The sequence below is a fragment of the Phyllobates terribilis genome, unplaced genomic scaffold, assembly GCF_046119375.1.
Source record: "Phyllobates terribilis strain yellow unplaced genomic scaffold, ASM4611937v1 Scaffold_1__5_contigs__length_1240528914, whole genome shotgun sequence".
Lineage (NCBI taxonomy): Eukaryota > Metazoa > Chordata > Amphibia > Anura > Dendrobatidae > Phyllobates > Phyllobates terribilis.
This window is the reverse complement of record NW_027362761.1, coordinates 1,222,398,100-1,222,419,304: the sequence shown is the minus strand read 5'-3', so window position 1 is coordinate 1,222,419,304 and position 21,205 is coordinate 1,222,398,100. Positions and strand designations below refer to the sequence as shown.

General features: G+C 47.0%; 1 long non-coding RNA gene across 1 annotated transcript; it reads right to left on the bottom strand.

The window, feature by feature from the left end:
* Window positions 1–6,173: 6,173 nt before the first annotated feature.
* Window positions 6,174–7,149, bottom strand: LOC141173421 (uncharacterized). The gene is made up of 3 exons (XR_012252646.1): window positions 7,039–7,149; window positions 6,708–6,922; window positions 6,174–6,306 (listed from the first exon to the last, which is right to left on the bottom strand). It is a non-coding gene; the product is annotated as an uncharacterized lncRNA (long non-coding RNA).
* Window positions 7,150–21,205: the final 14,056 nt, after the last annotated feature.

The following is a 21,205-nucleotide window of genomic DNA, read 5'->3' as shown; positions in this document are numbered from 1 at the left end:
CTCCGTCACTAGGATGTATAAGAGAGGGGACAGAGAACATCCCTGCCTTGTCCCATTGGTGATTGTGAAAGGTGATGAAAATGTTCTGACGCGCCCCCTGGGCCTTGGGACACCCGGAGCCGGACCCTTTTTGGTGGATGCTGGTGGTTGTAGTCTCCGTGGCGGCAACCCGGTTCCGTGGCTCAGGGCGGTCAAACCAGTGGCGGAACTATTTATGTGGTTTTGATGTTTAAATGTCCGACTACGCCACCCGTGGATTGCGGTCAGAGTGAACCGCCGCTCCAGGGCAGACCGCTGAGGCTGGTGTTGTGGGTGCAGCAGAGCGTAGCATAACTCCCCACGGGAGGAGTATAGCCTCAGGGCAGTGTATGCGGAGGATGGGGGTAATGGTGCAGGGCAGCAGCAGTAATGACACGGAGTCAGTGATGCAGTCCAGGGCCTTTACTCACAGTTCTTATTATCCAGACCACGTCTGCAGGTAACGGCTGCCCACGTCGTACTGTGCTCACCAGGTGAGGGGCTCAGACAACTCCCAGATAACTTTGGAGTGCTTCACAGAACCCCCTTTGTGTGTCCTTTGTCTGGCCTTTCTTACCAACCCTTCTGTCCGGCTGCCTCGGGCCTCCTCTTGGTAAACTTGGCGCCAGTTTCCCTGACCCTATGTGGTGCCTTCCTAGCGGGTGTAGCGAGGGGCTGCGCCACATAAAATGTCACAGCCTCCTGTTTCTAGCTGAGGGTCGTTTCCTGCCTCCACTAGTTTCGGGGACCGGTCTCCCCCTTTGGCCTGACCCCTCCACGCAGGTAGATTCGGGCGTGCGGTGGCGACTCGCCCGTCCGCACCCCTGAGATCCCTTCGTTCCTCGTTCCTGGAGCCTTCTCCGCTCCTCTTCCTTCCTTCTCCCTCTTCCAGGCCTGGGCCTCTGTTACTAGGCCCGCCTCCGGTGCAGAGCTCATGCAGAGCCCCTGTTCCCTGCCACTTCTGCTCAGACTTCTCTGCACTGAACTAAGATGGTGCCCACCTTTTATACTCCCTTCTCAATGCATCCAGGAACTGCTTCCTCCCTGCTCCTGCACTACAGGGTTCCCCTTCCTCAGTGTTCCCTCCCCCCACTCCAGCCAGGGACAGGGACTGTCGTGCCCATCTCAGGGGCATATTGGTCGCCCTGCCCCACGGCAATGTGGTGTAATGCATGCAGGTATCGGGTCCTGATCCACACTACATCCTTACCTGAGAGTGAGATATCACACCTCTGGGTGAGGTGCAATACCTCTGTAGCAACCGAGCCCTCAGGGTGCTACAGTTCCATTTATCTTCAGCCTAGGTGACGTATTGCGATACAGGGCCGTGATTTTGGCTATAAAAGGGTCCCCTACACCCCTACCCCAAGCTTTTTAAGAGAATCATATATGGCGTGCCAGGAGACTCTATGGAATGCTTTCTCAGCATCCAACGAGAGTATCTAATTACAAATTTTTAACTGCATCTAGCCCAGGAAATACTTTGTGCCTAGTAGCAGGGTCTGCTAGTCAGCGGATTATCCCGGCTGTTAAGCAAGCTACACCACCTGTAGTTTGGACACTTCATTTTTTCAAAGGAAATGCTTCGGGACCACGGGATACTCAGTGAAGAGCATCAGGAGGCACCCCAAGGCATAGGGGCTGGGACTGGCAGTAGGATGCCTTGCGGTGGACAGCCGAGCTCGATCCTTATAAAAGCTTTTTAACTGCAGCAGCTTTAGTGGACGCTACTGGAGCTGGAATTATGCGGCTGCTGGCATGAGACTTGCCCTCCAATAGATCCTTGTAAATGGATTTAAAGTGTATTTATTCAAATTTGAGAGACAATTTAAATGAAAAAGCTTAGAGCTGCCTCCACCACAGGGGGGCTCGCTCGACCCACCAGCGGACAGGCACTAGTATTGGGAGAGGGGGGCTGGCCGTCAGGGTTCACCGCGGCTCTGGCACAAACCCGGCGACACGGAGGTGGCATGGGCAGGAGCAGACTGAATGTGTCGGCTTCTCACTTTTTGGATTTTAGAAGGGCATGACATGCCTATATCTGTGTCTCCCCCTCCTTTTACTCCTCCACCTCTTTTCTTTTCGCATGACTATATGTACTTGTCACTTTTCCATGTGTTAGTTGTGTCTTCTGAGCAGTTTGTCAGCTTTTGGACACCTTTGAAGGTGTTTTCTAGGTGTTTCTATGTGTTTTTGTTTGCCTGCCATTGGTTTTAACGGTGTTCGAAGGTGTTCGACGAACAGTTTGACGAACAGTTCGGCGAACACACGGGTGTTCGACGAACCGAACCGAACTCGAACGCTACGGGGGTGGCTCAACACTAATCAGGAGTGCAGCAGGCAGAGTCTGTATCAGGAGTGCAGGAGGCAGAGTCTGTCTCAGGAGTGCAGCAGGCAGAGTCTGTATCAGGAGTGCAGCAGCCAGAGTCTGTATCAGGAGTGCAGCAGGCAGAGTCTGTATCAGGAGTGGAGCAGCCAGAGTCTGTATTTGAGTGCAGCAGGCATAGTCTGTATCAGGAGTGGAGCAGCCAGAGTCTGTATCAGGAGTGGAGCAGCCAGAGTCTGTATTAGAGTGCAGCAGGCAGAGTCTGTATCAGGAGTGCAGCAGGCAGAGTCTGTATCAGGAGTGGAGCAGCCAGAGTCTGTATCAGGAGTGCAGGAGGCAGAGTATGTCTCAGGAGTGGAGCAGCCAGAGTCTGTATCAGGAGTGCAGCAGGCAGAGTCTGTATCAGGAGTGCAGGAGGCAGAGTCTGTATCAGGAGTGGAGCAGCCAGAGTCTGTATTAGAGTGCAGTAGGCAGAGTCTGTCTCAGGAGTGCAGCAGGCAGAGTCTGTATCAGGAGTACAGGAGGCAGAGTCTGTATCAGGAGTGCAGCAGGCAGAGTCTGTATCAGGAGTGGAGCAGGCAGAGTCTGTATCAGGAGTGCAGCAGGCAGAGTCTGTATCAGGAGTGGAGCAGCCAGAGTCTGTATTAGAGTGCAGTAGGCAGAGTCTGTCTCAGGAGTGCAGCAGGCAGAGTCTGTATCAGGAGTACAGGAGGCAGAGTCTGTATCAGGAGGGCAGCAAGCAGAGTCTGTATCAGGACTGCAGCAGGCAGAGTCTGTATCAGGAGTGGAGCATACAGAGTCTGTATCAGGAGTGGAGCAGCCAGAGTCTGTATTAGGAGTGCAGCCAGCAGAGTCTGTCTCAGGAGTGCAGCAGCCAGAGTCTGTATCAGGAGTGCAGCAGCCAGAGTCTGTATCAGGAGTACAGCAGGCAGAGTCTGTATCAGGAGTACAGCAGGCAGAGTCTGTATTAGGAGTGCAGCAGGCAGAGTCTGTATCTGGAGTGCAGCAAGGACTGGAGCGCAAACTTATACAGCTTAGATTGCAGAACAGGAAGGTTCCACTACAGCCAACCGAATAGATGGAGACTCGATCAGGATTCCCCACATTTAAAAAAATTAGTGGCAGACACCAGCAAAGTGGCATCAATTTCACTACTGTAGAAATAGTGTAAATGAGACCCACATCTCTTCCCAGTACAGCCAACCCAGGAGATGGAGACCTAACCAGGAGTGTTCACATTGCCCTAAATGAGGGCCTAACACCACTTAAGTGGCATCAATGTCATCAGACTACAAGTAGTTTCACGCAGACCTAAACCTGTCCCACTACAGACAAACCAATGGATGGAGACACAATCAGAGTTCTCCACATTTACCAAAATTAGGGCCTAAAACCTGCAGCAGCAGCAGCAGCAAGAGCAGGCACAGAAGACATTTAACAAACTGCAATTTCAAGAGATCAATGAAGCACACTCAAAAAGACATCAACGCCTCTGTACAGACTGCATTTGGGGTGCAAAAGTAATTGGAGATCCAGAGAGAACGCTGGCTGCCGGGCATGATAAAACCTCCAAGGCGTGAGAGGCGAGCTCAGGCCATTCATTCATTTTTGAAGACCAAAATGTAAAAGGGTCCAAACACTCCCTGATGGTATTGATATTGAACTCTACATACTCCTGCACCATCCTCTCCTGTCGTTCACAGCATGTCAGACTTTGTACTCTGTTATGCTGGAGCACGAGCTGGTTCAAAAATTGTGTGAATAGTCTCCCAGAAATTGCTTTTGCCACTTAATCTGCTGCTAGTTAGTGTTAAGCAAGAACTAAAATGCTCGAAGCTCGGGCCGAGCTCACGGTGATGCTCGGGTGCTCAACCCGAGCAACGAGCCCAATGTTAGTCTATGGGAGACCCGAGCATTTTTGCGGCGGCACCCCCGGCAGTCTGTAGAAAGCCTAAAAGTGGCCAAAACGATAGTGACAGTGCTCAAATGACATGGGGACAGCATGGGGATCGCCCCTGGAAGCATTTATGACCCCCAGGTCACTGCTGTCAACAACGTGGTCAGAGGTATTAACACTAGGACTACTGGACTCGTGACCCCGCCTAGAACTACTGAAAGGAGTCATTTTGACTCCTTGCTTGTTTTCGTTTATTTTTAGAGTTTCATTTGTGGTTATTGATTAATAATTATATTTTTTGTAATGTATTATTATTGTGAGATCCAACAGTAATGCTTTTGATTGTTTTTTTTCTGCTTTTCTTATTTTTCTACAGAAAATATCAATAATTATAATAGACGTTTTTCAAACTTTTTTTTTTATTCAAGTGCACACATATAAACAACAACTGAAGAACAAAAAGCAGAGAAAATGTAGGTGGAGGAGCATAAAAATGAAAATATGGCGCAGAATTCACCTTCTAAACATTTGGTGTTTCGCATTTTAGGCATTGCCTTTGATTTATGGCAGTACATTGCCCACACAAAGACTTAAGTGGAACCCTTTTCCCTATCTGTGACATAAGGACCACTCAACTCTCTCACAAGCGTTTGCAAAAATGCCTTGCGTGACATTTTTTGGTGGGTAATCTCCTTGAATATTATCCATGCATTTATACCCGCAAAGTCTAAGGCATTTTCAAATGCATGAACAGGCCATCTCCTTGTGCATGTTCGTTTGGTATATTTTCGTGCCATCTGATCCACTACATCTACTCCATATTTTGTTTCATTGTAAAACTTTACCGTTTCTGGAGTTTTTTTTGCGGAATCAGACGCAACAACAACATCTGGATGGACGGAACTCAAAATGACAACATTTTTGTTGGGCTTTCCTTGATATACTGTAAGTGTAAAATTGTCTTCATTTCTAAACACTTTAGTGTTGTACAATTCCTCTTTCATGGATTTTATTTCTTTAGGCACTTCTCGCCTTATCTTGTTCAGTGTTCCCACAATGGTTGTTCCTTTGCTTTTTAGCTGTTTAGCTAATTTTACTGAAGTAAAATAATTATCGGTTGTAACATTGCGACCTTTTTTCAAAAACGGGTCCAATAACTTCATTACCACATGGTCAGCTAAACGGTCCTCAGCACGGCGTGTGTCATCTTTGCCTAGATAAGGGAAGCCATTTGCCAGATATTTGCTCCTCTTATCAACAGCTAGCCAATATTTGTGGCCATATTTATCTGGTTTGGAAGGCATGTACTGCGTGAATGGACACCTAGTTTTGCTTGGGAAAAGTTGCTCATGCACCGTTATGTATGGGCCAGGTTTGTAACACGCAATACAATTTTCAATAAACCTGTCCCACACAGTAGAAAATAGAGCAAACTTGTCCGTTTGCAGTCTCTCCGATCGAGTAGATATCTCATCACATCTGTGAAACCTCATAATTTCAACAAAGCGGTCCCCAGACATTGTCGCTTTGCAAAACGGTATTCCCCAGTCATTACACCAAATACTGCTAATCGAGTGACGGTTCGTGCCAGATATTCCACGAGCATAGAATATCGCAATGAATGCATCTAGCTCCTCATCAGATAGAGTAAACTGTAAATTATTGTTCCTGCATGCTTCTGCAAGCGTACAGTTCTTTATATGTGTCAATATATATGAATCAAAAAATAAACACCATGCGCTCAAAGGACTATCGATAATGATATTTCTTCTGGCGTATCCTGTAGGGCCAGGTGCTTCTCGAAGAATATTTTGGCTGTCACGCCTACCAGGCAAGTGTTCTCCAATTTCAACAGGTTTCCATTGAATACCATCCGCTCAAACTAGTATTCCTTCAGATTCGCCTTCTCTGGTGTTTGTTATTACATTACCTTCGCCGCCATCGTTATCTGTTGTTCTTTCATTTCTGGGACGTTTTGCTGATTTTTTCTGTCCACAACCAGGAGGATGGTCACGAGGCAACATAACTGCATGAGCCCGATCCCCAGTTGATGTGCTTGGAATATCTGTAAAAAAGTTGATGAATATTTAGAATTTTTGTTTTGTAAGGGTCCGTGCACACTGGCTGGATTAGCGGCGGAATATCCGACCGGATATTCTCACCACAATCCGGCCCGTACCTGCCCGCTCAGGTACAGAGCGAAGTTTCATACCTGAAGCTCCGCTCCGAACCCCGGGCTGGAGCCGCTGTCTGGGACGGAGCCGTGCTCGAGCGTAAGCAAGCGCTGCTCTGTCCCTGACAGCGGCTCCAGCCCGGGGTTCGGAGCGGAGCTTCAGGCATGAGCGGGCAGGTACGGCCTGTATTGCGGCAAGAATATCCAGATGGCTATTCAGCCAGAATTCTGCTAGTGTGCACAGGCCCTAACTCAGTGTGTGGAAGAACAAATAAATACACATAACTGCTTACCTTCTGGATTTGTTCCTTCTGAGTCTTCAGATTCACTTGATATGTTCTGAGGAATGAAATCTTCATCACTGTCAGAATCAAATACATGTTCCTGCAATTCGGATTCCGATTCATCCTCCGGTATGGATTGCAAAGTAGCCAGAATATCCTGAGGCTTTATCAAACGTCTTCTCTCCATATTCCTCACAAATTCCATAATTCTATATAGTTCCCTGCTGAAAAATAGAAATGAAATGAAAACTAAAAGAAATAATAACTGTTCTGCCACCTTCAAAAGTAGGTGGGCTGAATCAGTTGACAGACAGCTAAACTATTTCATAACAATTCATACCTGTATGAGTCTTCAGAGCTCGTATGTCTGCGTCTGTTCTCTTTGTCTCTTCAGCTGAACTGAAAGTAAAGTTACTATCCAGAATACTGTCTCCTGCTAGGACCTTAGAAAAACACCACCCTTCATTAGCATAAGATAAGAGCTTAGAGTAAACAAGCTATTTTGTTCAGCATTACACAGTAAAACAAGCAGGTAAAACACAAGGAAAATGTGAAAAGTTGACATGTAAATTGAACTACATCTATATGAACATCAGGGTAAATAAGACAGAGTGAAAAAATTATGCACAAAACTTTATAGCAACATTTAGTGACAAAAGGACCTCAAAATATAGTAGGGAGTCAAAATGACTCCCTTCAGTAGTTCTTGGTAAATTTTGAAAAAGACGCGCAAATTTTTCACCAAAATTATTTATTCTCACAAAATCTTTTTTCACATCATATTTGAGGAAAAGTCACCGAGTTTCAAGCCGGAATTCTGAAAAATGTAGTCACAGAAGAGAAATAAAAAACGAAAGGAGTCAAAATGACTCCATCAGTAGTTCTAGTGTTAAGCCATTTTTAAGGGCTCACAATAAAACGTTCAAAAATGAAACTGAAACTGCTTTCCTGTGAAATATGTTAAGGTACCTCCTTTCCAAGGTAAAGACTTGTGTATAAGGTAAAATAAGTAACCAAAACCAAAAATACTCCTCCACATCTTGGGCTATGTTCACAAGTAGCATTTTTTATGCGTTTTTGCACTTTTGTCATGCATTCACTGGGAAATGTCATTTTAACATTTTACAACCTTATCTGGCCATGTGCTGGGTGACACATGCATACAGTGCTGAAAAGACATGGGAACAGCATGGGGAAGACCCCTGGAAGCATCTCTGACACCCAGGTCACTGCCTTAAAGTGTGCCCATCAGAAGTGATCCTTGCCGCATCAGAAGATGCAGACTTGCAACTATTCCATTGCAAGACCTTGTCCCAGGGCAGTGTTCAATTGCACCTCCCCCATTCCTTGCAATGCAAGTGCAAATATGCAGCCAACCACCCACCCACCCGCAGGCTGCAATACTATACTGCTAGCTTCCACTTGAAATGGGGCCTTTTAGTTTTGAGGAGGCCGAAGCTGGCCACTACCACATGGCTGCTTCGGTAGCAAGGTCTCCATACTCAGTACCCAGCCGCCACTATTTGTCCCGATAACCTTCCCCACACTTTTCTTAGCCTGGCCTGCTTTAGGGCAGCATTGGCAAGCCCACCAGACAACCAGACTCCTCCGTTGGGCCTTGGCTTCTCCATCAGAGGGGTTGAGAGTGCCAAGGTGAGGACCATGATGATGATGATAGAAGTTAGAATCTGCTTTATTTTCTTGGAATGCAAGCGTAAGTGTGCATCCTGCCACCCACCAACCCACCCCCATGCTGTAATACCATACTGCTAGCTTGCTTGCACTTGAAATGAGGCCTTTTAGGCTTGTGGAGGCAGACGCTGGCCACCATGTCATGGATGCATCAGTGGCCTGGTGTCCACACTCAGTCCCCAGCTGCCAGGGGGCGGCCGGGTGTCCATACTCGGTCCCCAGCCGCCAATATTTGTCCCTGTGCACCTTATACACAATCGCACATACCAAAACATTACCTGTGCCCTCCCCAGTGCATTTAGTGGGTAGGACAGCCTATTTCGCTGTAGTGTGTGTATGCCAACCCCCTGTTCATGGCACATACAACTAACCCTGTTCAAGTCCTTGTCCCAGGGCAGTGTTCAATTGTACCTCCCCCATTCCTTGCAATGCAAGCGCAAGTATGCAGCCTGCCACTAAGGCTGCAATACCATACTGCTTGCTTGCTTGCACTTGAAATTGGGCCTTTTAGGCATGTGGAGGCGGAATCTGGCCACCACGTCATGGCTGCATCGGCGGCCTCGTATCCATACTCAGTCCGCAGCCGCCTGGCGGCCAGGTGTCCACGCTTGGTCCCCAGCCGCCAGGGGGCGGCCGGGTGTGCATACTCGGTCCCGAGTTGCCCCTCTTTGTCCCGGTGCACCTTATACACAAGCGCACATGCCAAAACATTACCTGTGCCCTCCCTAGTGCATTTAGTGGGAAGGATAGCCTAACCACAAACACGTAGACAAGTGAATGTGGTCCACCTCACTGATGCCTTCACACTGGGTTAATATTGTGGAAGCCAGGACACAGTTGAGCACTGGGATGCAACACGTCCTCCAGACATAGAGGATTGCGGGTCCTGGGTCAATCAGGCTTCAACACAAAGTTCAGAAGGTAGACAGCAGCAGTGGTCGGCCTCCTACACAATGAGTAAATTATTCATGATCATGAGGCCATCCATTTCCTTAGCTTTCTGTTCCTTGGATTGCAAGCGCATGTATGTAGTAGCGGCTAGGCCTGAGGTGGTCAGCGTTTTGGTGCATATCCTACCTCCTCCGAGGATTGCTGCATGTTTTCCTGCTACTATCCCAGCTTTATGACTCCCGTTAAAACAAAGCTTCAGGTGATGAATGATGGATGAGGTGGTGGCAAAGGATAAAGAGAAGGAGGAACAGGGACCATTCACATCAATATCAGGACAATCAACCACACATGTCTTGTAGGATATGTTTCTGTATCAAAAGGAGCGATTTGGCTACACAGTTATAGGACATACAGTAAGTGCAATGTCTACCAAAAATTTTGAGGCACTCCAATGCCCCTTGGAAGTGACATGGAGGTCAGAGGGCCTTACCTAAACCATTTTTTCTATTTATAGCAACTGGGTCTCCTGTACACTGTTGGCCTAAGCAGTGAATGGAAGACTTTCCAAAAATTGTGATGTACTGCAATGCCCCTTGAAACAGACGTAGATTACAGCATACTAAAAACCTTCTACCCATAATTGGGGAGAGGGTCTCCCTTAGTTTTCACCTATGCATTGAAAAGCAAAAGCTGACTATAATTAGGAGGAAATACAATGCCCATTGGAAGAGTCGTGGAGGTTAGAGGTAATTAAAAACAACATTTCAATGCCCCTTGGAAGAGATGTGGAGTTCAGAGTGGTTTAACAAGACGCTTTTAATGCCCCTTGGAAGAGACGTGGAGGTCACAGTAGCTTAACAAGACGGTTTTAATGCCCCTTGGAAGAGTGGTGGAGGTTACAGTGGAATAAAAAGACAATATCTATGCCCTGTGGAAGAGACGTGGAGGTTACAGTAGCTTAACAAGATGGTTTTAATGCCCCTTGGAAGAGTGGTGGAGGTCGCAGTGGAATAAAAAGACAATATCAATGCCCCTTGGAAGAGACGTGGAGGTCCCAGTGGAATAAAAAGACAATATCAATGATCCTTGGAAGAGACGAGGAGGTCAATGTAGCTTAACAAGACGATTTTAATGCCCCTTACAAGAGCCATGCAGTACAGCATATTAAAACATTATTCCGATTATTGGGGAGTGGGTCTCCCATAGTCTTTGCCTATGCCTTCCAAGCAAAAGTTGCCAAAAATTAGGACGGAGGAACTTGCAATGCTGGCAACATGGACCATGGTCACCCAGGTGATATAGTGGTGGTGGAGGCTGAGGATAAGGGGAAGAGCAAAAAACAGCCGAAATGAGGAAGCGTATACCCATGTGTGGGTGTGAAGCGGTGCAAGGGAATACACCTCCCAAAATAGCACAGTGGATTTGACTTTATGTTACTTTGCTGTCATTTGATGGTGATGAGAAGTCTGGCCCAATCCAGCCCTTGTTCATTTTGATAAGGGTCAGCTTGTCAGCATTGTCAGTTGACAGGCGAGAGCGCTTATCAGTAGAGATGAGCGTTGTTCGACTCGAACTGTTCGCCAATCTCAAATTCGAGCTGTTTTGGGCGGTGTTCGAGCCGTTCGGCGAACACGAACGATTTGAGAAAAATTCGGCTGTTCGAGGTTATGTTCGATAACTGTTCGTGCACCAAAATCATAACTGGATTTTTTCTCAGTAATGATGAAAATTAATGTTAATACGCAGTTTGAGTGTACAGCGGGGTGGGGGGAGGGGCAGGGGATGGATCTCTGCAGGAATAATGAAGATCTTCATTTTTTTTTCTCTTTCCCGCATTTACAGTGGGGAGGTGCAATCTGTCAGCCTATCAGCAGCGCACACACGGAGCGAAGTGCTTTTTTTCACACAAGCAAGGGCATGTGTCATTGGCAGTGTATGTCACATGTCCTTGCCCTATAAGACCAAGCCATTTTCCCCGTCGCCACAATTTTCTCACTGCTGCAGCTGCGTGTTAGACGGCACCGCTGTTGCTGAGTGCGCTATACCTTGTTAATTTCAAGCCAATTTTCGCACAAATCTACAGATAGCTTGGGAGTAGGGAATAGTTGTGATTGCAGTCCTTTTAAGGACTAGGTTACAGCATTTCCTGCGACTTTTATCAGGCAGGTCTGTGCTCTTAAATAGATAGATTGTGGGAGTAAAGACTAATTGTAATTTCAGTCCTTTTCAGGACTAGGTTACATCAGTTCCTATCAGTTTTTGCCAGGCAGGTCTGTGCCAGTGCTGTGCAAGTTTTTTTCACAGCATTTGGCTGAATCTAGCAAAGCTAATCCTTTTTGGCCTATTGCAGAGTGTGTTAGTCAGTGGAGTAGCCTATCTGTGTTGCAAGATATACCACCTGTGTATAGAATACCAATTTTTTTACTGCACCTAGTGAAGTAAAATCTTTTGGGCATAGCATCATTCTATTAGTCCATCTATACTGACCTCCATCAGGTTGCAAATTGAATATAATTTTTTTCTGCATCTAGCTCTGAAAAAATATTTGGGCTTCTAGCAGTGTGTGGGACTTGTTCTATTAGTCCATCTATACTGAACTCCATCACGCTGCAAATTCAAAATAATTTTTTGTCTGCATCTAGCTCTGAAAAAATATTTGGCCTTCTAGCAGTGTGTGGGACTTTCTCTATTAGTCCATCTATACTGACCTCCATCAGGTTGCAAATTAAAAATAATTTTTATCTGCATCTACCTCTGAAAAAATATTTGGCCTTCTAGCAGTGTGTGGGACTTGTTCTATTAGTCCATCTATACTGACCTCCATCAGGTTGCAAATTAAAAATAATTTTTTGTCTGCATCTAGCTCTGAAAAAATATTTGGGCTTCTAGCAGTGTGTGGGACTTTCTCTATTAGTCCATCTATACTGACCTCGATCAGGCTGCAAATTAAAAATAATTTTTATCTGCATCTACCTCTGAAAAAATATTTGGCCTTCTAGCTGTGTTTGGGACTTGTTCTATTAGTCCATCTATACTGACCTCCATCAGGTTGCAAGCTGAATATAATTTTTTTCTGCATCTAGCTCTGAAAAAATATTTGGCCTTCTAGCAGTGTGTGGGACTTTCTCTATTAGTCCATCTATACTGACCTCCATCAGGCTGGAAATTAAAAATAATTTTTATCTGCATCTACCTCTGAAAAAATATTTGGACTTCTAGCAGTGTGTGGGACTTTCTCTATTAGTCCATCTATACTGACCTCCATCAGGCTGCAAATTAAAAATAATTTTTATCTGCATCTACCTCTGAAAAAATATTTGGCCTTCTAGCAGTGTGTGGGACTTTCTCTATTAGTCCATCTATACTGACCTCCATCAGGCTGCAAATTAAAAATAATTTTTATCTGCATCTACCTCTGAAAAAATATTTGGCCTTCTAGCAGTGTGTGGGACTTTCTCTATTAGTCCATCTATACTGACCTCCATCAGGTTGCAAACTGAATATATTTTTTTTCTGCATCTACCTCTGAAAAAATATTGGGCTTCTAGCTGTGTGTGGGACTTGTTCTATTAATCCATCTATACTGACCTCCATCAGGTTGCAAACTGAATATAATTTTTTTCTGCATCTACCTCTGAAAAAATATTTGGGCTTCTAGCTGTGTGTGGGACTTGTTCTATTAGTCCATCTATACTGACCTCCATCAGGTTGCAAACTGAATATAATTTTTTTCTGCATCTAGTTCTGAAAAAATAATTGGCCTTCTAGCAGTGTGTGGGACTTGTTCTATTAGTCCACCTATACTGACCTCCATCAGGTTGCAAATTCAAACTAATTTTTGTCTGCATCTAGCTCTGAAAAAATATTTGGCCTTCTAGCAGTGTGTGGGAGTTTCTCTATTAGTCCATCTATACTGACCTCCATCAGGTTTCAAACTGAATATATTTTTTTTCTGCATCTACCTCTGAAAAAATATTTGGACTTCTAGCAGTGTGTGGGACTTTCTCTATTAGTCCATCTATACTGACCTTCATCAGGTTGCAAACTGAATACAATTTTTTTCTGCATCTACCTCTGAAAAAATATTTGGGCTTCAAGCTGTGTGTGGGACTTGTTCTATTAGTCCATCTATACTGACCTCCATCAGGTTGCAAATTCAATATAATTTTTTTCTGCATCTAACCCAGCCAATAGTTTTGGCCTAATACCACAGTTTGGCCACTCAGCTCTGCTCGATTCCCATCCATTGTTTTTTTGTGCAAACAACTCCAGAGTTGTGAATTAGTTAACCACCAAAATGAGTGGAAAAAGGCCTGCTGCTGGTGGAAAGCGGAATAGGCGTGTTGGGAAGGGGAAAAAAGGTTGTGTCCGTGGGGTAGGTGTTAAAGCAACAGTAACATCTGCAGAAGAAAGACCATCTTCCAGCCAAACTGTCTACTTCTTTTAGCGGACAATGTGATAAGATCCCTTTCTTACGGCCACGCCAATCGCTACAAATTCCAGATGAGGCACAAAAACAGCAGGTGCTTCAACGGATATCAAGTGCTCCTTTAAGTGGGCTCTCCTCCACATCAACTTCAATATCACAAATACTCCAGTCCTCAAAGGTGTCACCCCAATCGCACTTGCTTCCTCACAGCTCCCAAATCTCCAGCTGCCCGTCTGAGTATGAGGTAGAACAGATGGTTGAGTCTGCAGAGCTGTTTACTCATACTATAGCCTGGGAATCAGAGGTCGACTCCAGCGCTTCTGTGAATCCAGACGAGGAAATGATCTGCACTGATGCCCAGAATCTTTATGAGTCGGATCCAGGACCAGACGCAGAAGGTTCTGACCATAATGTAGACCCTCATTCCCAAACTGTAACTCCTGTTGGTGGAGACAATGAGGAAGACGATGATGAGACTCAAATACCTGATTGGAGCGACAACTTTAGTTTTTTGTCAGGGCAGGAACAGGTTGGCTCTGAGGACGACGGGTGTGATAATGCACAGGGTGATAATGATGAGGTTGGAGATCCCACTTACTGTCAACCCACAGTCAGCCAAGAGATGAGGTCAGCAGAGGAGGTGGAGGAAGATGCTAGTGATGACGAGGTCAGGTTGCGCCTTCCTGGACAGAGACGTAGTACTGGAAGCACCTCAACAACTGCATCCTCAAACACAACTCTGCCTCTCACCACAAGTCGTGGTGGCTCTTCAGGTCGCATGGGTGCTAAGCCTTGCATAGCCTGGGCATTTTTTCAGATCGATAAAGATGACCCAACTCGTGTTATCTGTAACATTTGTCAGCAAAAGCTAAGTAGAGGCCAAAAAATACATAGTTTGAGTACTTCATGCATGAACCGGCACATGGACATGAAGCATAAGTTGCAGTGGGAAGCTCAGTGTGCTACAATGTGGCCTAGCCGGCCGGGCCAACCACCGTCTGCCATATCTTGTGCATCCGCGGCCTCTTCATCCTCTGTGACTGGGGGGACAGCAGTCACACCTGTTTTGGGGCGCAGACCTGCCACCTCTTTACCCGCAACAGCCAGCGTGATTGGCAGGTCATCATTTTCTTTGGAGGTGGTAACACCAGCTGGTGTTGAGCGCTGTCCGACATCGATAGCACCACCTTTGGATCAAGGCAACCTAACATGTCCGCCTGCATCTTCCTCACAGACCGGCAGTTTGCCGGGGACACCCTTATCAACCCCGTCTAAGCACAATAGCCAGCCCTCGGTCCCTCAGATGTGGACAAGTAAAAGACCATTTCCTCCTAGCCATGAGAAAGCTAAGAGGTTGAATTTCACCATCTGCAAGCTCTTGGCTACAGAAATGCTGCCCTTCCGCCTGGTGGACACAGAGGATTTTCGAGACCTTATGTCCGTCGCAGTGCCCCAGTACCAGATGCCCAGTCGGCACTACTTCTCAAAGAAAGGTGTGCCTGCGCTCCACCAGCATGTCGCACACAACATCACCGCTTCTTTGAGAAACTCTGTGTGTGACAGGGTGCATTTCACCACAGACACTTGGACGAGTAGGCATGGACAGGGGCGTTACATGTCGCTGACTGGGCACTGGGTAACTATGGTGACAGCAGGATAAGGGGCTGCTGTCCAAGTCTTGCCGTCCCCACGAGTTGTACGTCAATCCTCTTTATGTCAAAGTTCCTCCACTGCTTCTGCCTCCTCAACCTCCTCTCGGTCTTCCACCTGCACCCAAAGCCTGTCTGGTCATGCCACAAGCTTTCTAACTGCGCAGAAGGGATCCTGCACACCTCCTTACTTTGCTGGCAGTAGGGCTCAACGTCATCAGGCGGTTTTTACTTTGAAATGTCTGGGAAATGTGAGTCACACAGCTGAGGAGTTGTGGTCAGCTCTGGAGAACCAATTTCATGAATGGTTGTTTCCACTGGACCTGAAACCAGGGAAGGCCGTGTGCGACAATGCTGCAAACCTGGGTGCGGGACTTCGCCGGGGCAATGTCACACAAGTGCCTTGTATGGCTCACGTGTTGAACCTGGTTGTCCAGCAATTTTTAGCCCACTATCCCAGACTAGATGGCCTTCTGCAGAGGGCACGGTCGCTGTGTGCTCACTTCCGCCATTCGCATCCCGCAGCTCAGCGACTTACATCTCTACAGAAGTCGTTGGGCCTGCCACTTCACCGGCTAAAATGCGATGTGCCTACCCGGTGGAATTCAACTCTGCACATGTTGCAGCAACTGTGGCAGCACCGACCAGCCCTGGTGCAATACGTTCTGACGTATAGCCTGGGCCAACAAGATCCAGAGGTGGGGCAAATCACGCTGGAGGAGTGGTCTCAGATCAGGGACCTATGCACCCTTCTGCACAGTTTTGAAATGGCGACGAAGATGTTTAGTGCTGACGATGCCATTATCACTTTGACTATTCCGGTGATTTACATGCTGGAGCACATGTTAAACAGAATTCGGAGTCAGGTGGTGGCACAAGAGGAGGTGGAGGAAGTAGAGGAGGAGGAGTTGTATGCGGAAGGGCTAACATCTGCAAGGTCCAGACGGTCGGCAGCACCAAGGCGGCAGGCATGTGAGGGTGGGGGAGATGGTTTTACCAGGGCGCATGGTAGCAGCCAAACTAGTGAGGAAGGTGCAGGAGCCCAGGAAGAAGTGGAGGACGAACTGATGGAAGACTCATCAGATGAGGGAGACCTTGGTCACATTTCTGTTGTGCGAGGTTGGGGGGAGAGGACAGAGGAAGGAAGCATGATTGTTACCTCGCCACCAACACAACAGGGACTTGGTGCTCCTGGATGCGCAACACACATGAGTGCCTTCTTGCTGCACTACCTGCAACATGACCCTCGAATTGTGAGAATTAGAAATAATCCTGACTACTGGGTTGCCACACTGTTAGATCCCCGGTACAAAAGTAAATTTGCAGAAATTATTCCTGCCATAGAAAGGGATGCACGCATGCAGGAGTATCAGCAGAGACTGTTGCAGAATCTTACATGTGCATTTCCACAAAACACCAGTGGTGCACGTAGTGAATCTCACAGTTCCAACCCTGGGACCGTCAAGTGTTCAGCACTCAAACCGTAACAGAACCACAGTATCTGCTGGTAACATCAGTTTTGCGGAATCATTTCACCACTTTTTTAGCCCATCCTTTGCAAGGCCACAGGAGACAAGAAGTCTGACACATAGTCAACGCCTAGAGACGATGGTACAGGAGTATCTCCAAGTAAACATTGAAGCCACGACTGTGTCACTGGACCCTTGCTCTTTTTGGGCATCCAATCTGGATAAATGGCCGGAGCTAGCCACTTACGCCTTGGAGATCTTGTCATGCCCCGCAGCCAGCGTTCTGTCTGAACGTGTGTTCAGCGCTGCTGGTGGTGTGCTGACAGATAAGCGCACGCGGCTCTCCACTGATAATGTAGACAGACTTACGTTCATAAAGATGAACAAATCATGGATCCGAAATGACTTTTCTACCCCTGTGTCATCCTGGGGAGAGTAAAAGCTTGATGATTGGTTAAAATCACCCTACCAACCATTTTAAACTTTCAAATTACTAATCATGTTTATCTGTATCTTGGCTGGAAAATAATTTGGGCTTTGTAGCAGTGTGCAGCACTGATTCTATTAGGCCATCTATAATAAGCTCCACCAGATTTAAAATTACTAATCATGTTTATCTGTATCTTGACTGGAAAATAATTTGGGCTTTGTAGCAGAGTGCAGCACTGATCCTATTAGGCCATCTATACTAAGCTCCACCAGATTTAAAATTAATAATTTTTAGCTGCATCTAGCCCGGAAAATAATTTTGGGGCTCCGAGATGCGCAAGACACATAAGTGCCTTCTTGCTGCACTACCTGCAACATGACCCTCATATTGTCAGAATTCGAAGTAATCATGACTACTGGGTTGCCACACTCTTAGATCCCCCAAACTTTTCGATCAACCTTTTCATTTTAATAAAGACCAAAAAAATGGTCATTTTTGAAATTATAAGCATTAGCAAGTTATTAGAAACTGAAATCAAACAGTTTTCAACTCAAAACTTTATTCTAGGTGATGTTACATTTTCACATAGGACCCCTTGTTCGAAAGGAGCTTCTGAACTCTCTTGTCCATTGAATTTGTCAGGTTTTGGATGGTTTCTGCTTCAATTGTTTAGCATGAGGACAGAATACCCTCCCAGAGCTGTTGCTTAGATGTGATCTGCCTCACGCCATCATAGACACTCCTTTTGATGATGCTCCAGAGGTTTTGAATGGGGTAGAGGTCAGGGGAGCATGGGGGTCACACCATAAGTTTGTCCCCTTTTATGCCCATATCAGCCAGAGATGCAGATGTTTTATGTGCAGCATGAGATGGTGCATTATCATGCAAAAAAATGATCTTGCTGTGAAATACACGGTTCTTCTTCTTGAACCATGGCAGGAAGTGCTGTTTGAGAAAATCCACATACATTATGGAGTTCATCTTTAGCGACTTCAGGGATCCCAAAGGGGCCGACAATCTCTCTCCCCATGATTCCAGCCCAAAACATTACTCCACCTCCTCCTTGTTGGCGCTGTAGCCGTGTTTGCGTGGGGTGTCCATCAACCAGCCATCCTCCACTCCATCCATCTGGACCATCGAGCGCTGCACGGCACTCATCCGTGAACAAAACAGTTTTGAAATCAGTCTTCATGTAATGTTTGGCCCACTGGAGCCGTTTCTGCTTGTGTAAAGTGGATAGAGAAGGTCGACAGGATGGCGTATGCACAGCTGCAAACCTCTGAAGGACCCTGCATCTTGTTGTTCGGGGGACGTTGGAGGCACCAGCAGCTTCAAAAACTTGTCTGCTGCTATGACAAGGCTTTTTTGCCGCTGCTCTTTTAACCTGACGTAATTGCCTGTAGGAAAGAGTCCTCAATTTGCCCTTATCAGCACGCACACGTGTGTACTGTGAATCAGCTACATACTTCTTGATTGCCAAGACACTTCATCCTGATCATCGCACAATGTTGATTGTAGTCATGCCTTGACCTAAACACTCCACAATTTGTTGCTTCTCAGCAGCCGACACATCCTTTTTCTTTCCCATTTTGGCAGAAAATGTAGGCTGCTTAATAATGTGAGACAGCCTTCTTAAGTAGTCTTGCCTTTCATTGGACACACCTGCCAAACTAATTAGCACAGGTGTCTGCAATTGCTTACAGTGATATAAAGAGCCCTGACACACATCACCATCAATGAGTTTAACTGACAAACAAACAAATTCTTCCCTTATCACTCCTAAACACTTTTTGCATAATAATTTGGAACACAGTGTACATGTGCTTTTCCACAAAACACCAGTGGTTCACGTAGTGAATCTTACAGTTCTAACTTGCCAACCGTGGTCTGTATGGAGTTGTTCAATAAAGGGCCCAAAATTAAGATAACATAGATGGGAGAGGTCTCTATGAATAGGAATTCCTAAGTATTTGATACACTGTGAGGGCCAGGCAAACGGAAAGTTGGACTGGATGGAATCCTATATGGATTTGGGGAGGGAGACATCGAGGGCCTCAGACTTCGCTGCATTGATTTTAAAATTTGACCATGTAACAAAGTGATCTATTTCAGCCATAACAGCATGGATGGATATATGTGATTGAGTGATATATACTAGGACATTATCAGCAAATAGAGAGCACTTGTACTCGGTGCTTCCCACCTCAATCCACCTAATATTGGGGTTATGGCGAATTGATTAGAGCAGGCGCTCCGTCACTAGGATGTATAAGAGAGGGGACAGAGGACATCCCTGCCTTGTCCCATTGGTGATTGTGAAAGGTGATGAAAATGTTCTGATGCACCCCCTGGGCCTTGGGACACCCGGAGCCGGACACTTTTTGGTGGATGCTGGTGGTTGTAGTCTTCGTGGCGGCGACCCGGTTCCGTGGTTCAGGGTGGTCAAACCAGTGGCGGAACTATTTATGTGGTTTTGATGTTTAAATGTCCGACTTCGCCACCCATGGATTGTGGTCAGAGTGAACCGCCGCTGCAGGGCAGACCGCTGAGGCTGGTGTTGTGGGTGCAGCAGAGCGTAGCATAACTCCCCACGGGAGGAGTATAGCCTCAGGGCAGTGTATGCGGAGGATGGGGGTGATGGTGCAGTGCAGCAGCAGTAACGACACAGAGTCAGTGATGCAGTCCAGGGCCTTTACTCACAGTTCTTATTATCCAGACCACGTCTGCAGGTAAGGGCTGCCGACGTCGTACTGTACTCACCAGGTGAGGGGCTCAGACAACTCCCAGATAACTTTGGAGCGCTTCACAGGACCCCCTTTGTGTGTCCTTTGTCTGGCCTTTCTTACCAACCCTTCTGTCCGGCTGCCTCGGGCCTCCTCTTGGTAAACTTGGCGCCAGTTTCCCTGACCCTATGTGGTGCCTTCCTAGCGGGTGTAGCGAGGGGCTGCGCCACATAAAATGTCACAGCCTCCGGTTTCTAGCTGAGGGTCGTTTCCTGCCTCCACTAGTTTCGGGGACCGGTCTCCCCCTTTGGCCTGACCCCTCCACGCAGGTGGATTCGGGCGTGCGGTGGCGACTCGCCCGTCCGCACCCCTGGGATCCCTTCATTCCTCGTTCCTGGAGCCTTCTCCTCTCCTCTTCCTTCTCCCTCTTCCAGGCCTGGGCCTCTGTTACTATGCCCGCCTCCGGAGCAGAGCTCATGCAGAGCCCCTGCTCCCTGCCACTTCTGCTCAGACTTCTCTGCATTGAACTAAGATGGTGCCCACCTTTTATACTCCCTTCTCAATGCACCCAGGAACTGCTTCCTCCCTGCACCTGCACTACAGGGTTCCCCTTCTTCAGTGTTCCCTCCCCCCACTCCAGCCAGGGACAGGGACTGTCGTGCCCATCTCAGAGGCATATTGGTCGCCCTGCCCCACGGCAATGTGGTGTAATGCATGCAGGTGTCGGGTCCTGATCCACACTCCATCCTTACCTGAGAGTTAGATATCACACCTCTGGGTGAGGTGCAATACCTCTGTAGCAACCGAGCCCTCAGGGTTCTACAGTTCCATTTATCTTCAGCCTAGGTGACGTATTGTGATACAGGGCCGTGATTTTGGCTATAAAAGGGTCCCCTAGACCCCTACCCCAAGCTTTTTAAGAGAATCATATATGGCGTGCCAGGAGACTCTATGGAATTCTTTCTCAGCATCCAACGAGAGTATCTAATTACAAATTTTTAACTGCATCTAGCCCAGGAAATACTTTGTGCCTAGTAGCAGTGTCTGCTAGTCAGCGGATTATCCCGGCTGTTAAGCAAGCTACACCACCTGTAGTTTGGACACTTAATTTTTTCAAAGGAAATGCTTCGGGACCACGGGATACTCAGTGAAGAGCATCAGGAGGCACCCCAAGGCATAGGGGCTGGGACTGGCAGTAGGATGCCTTGCGGTGGAGAGCCGAGC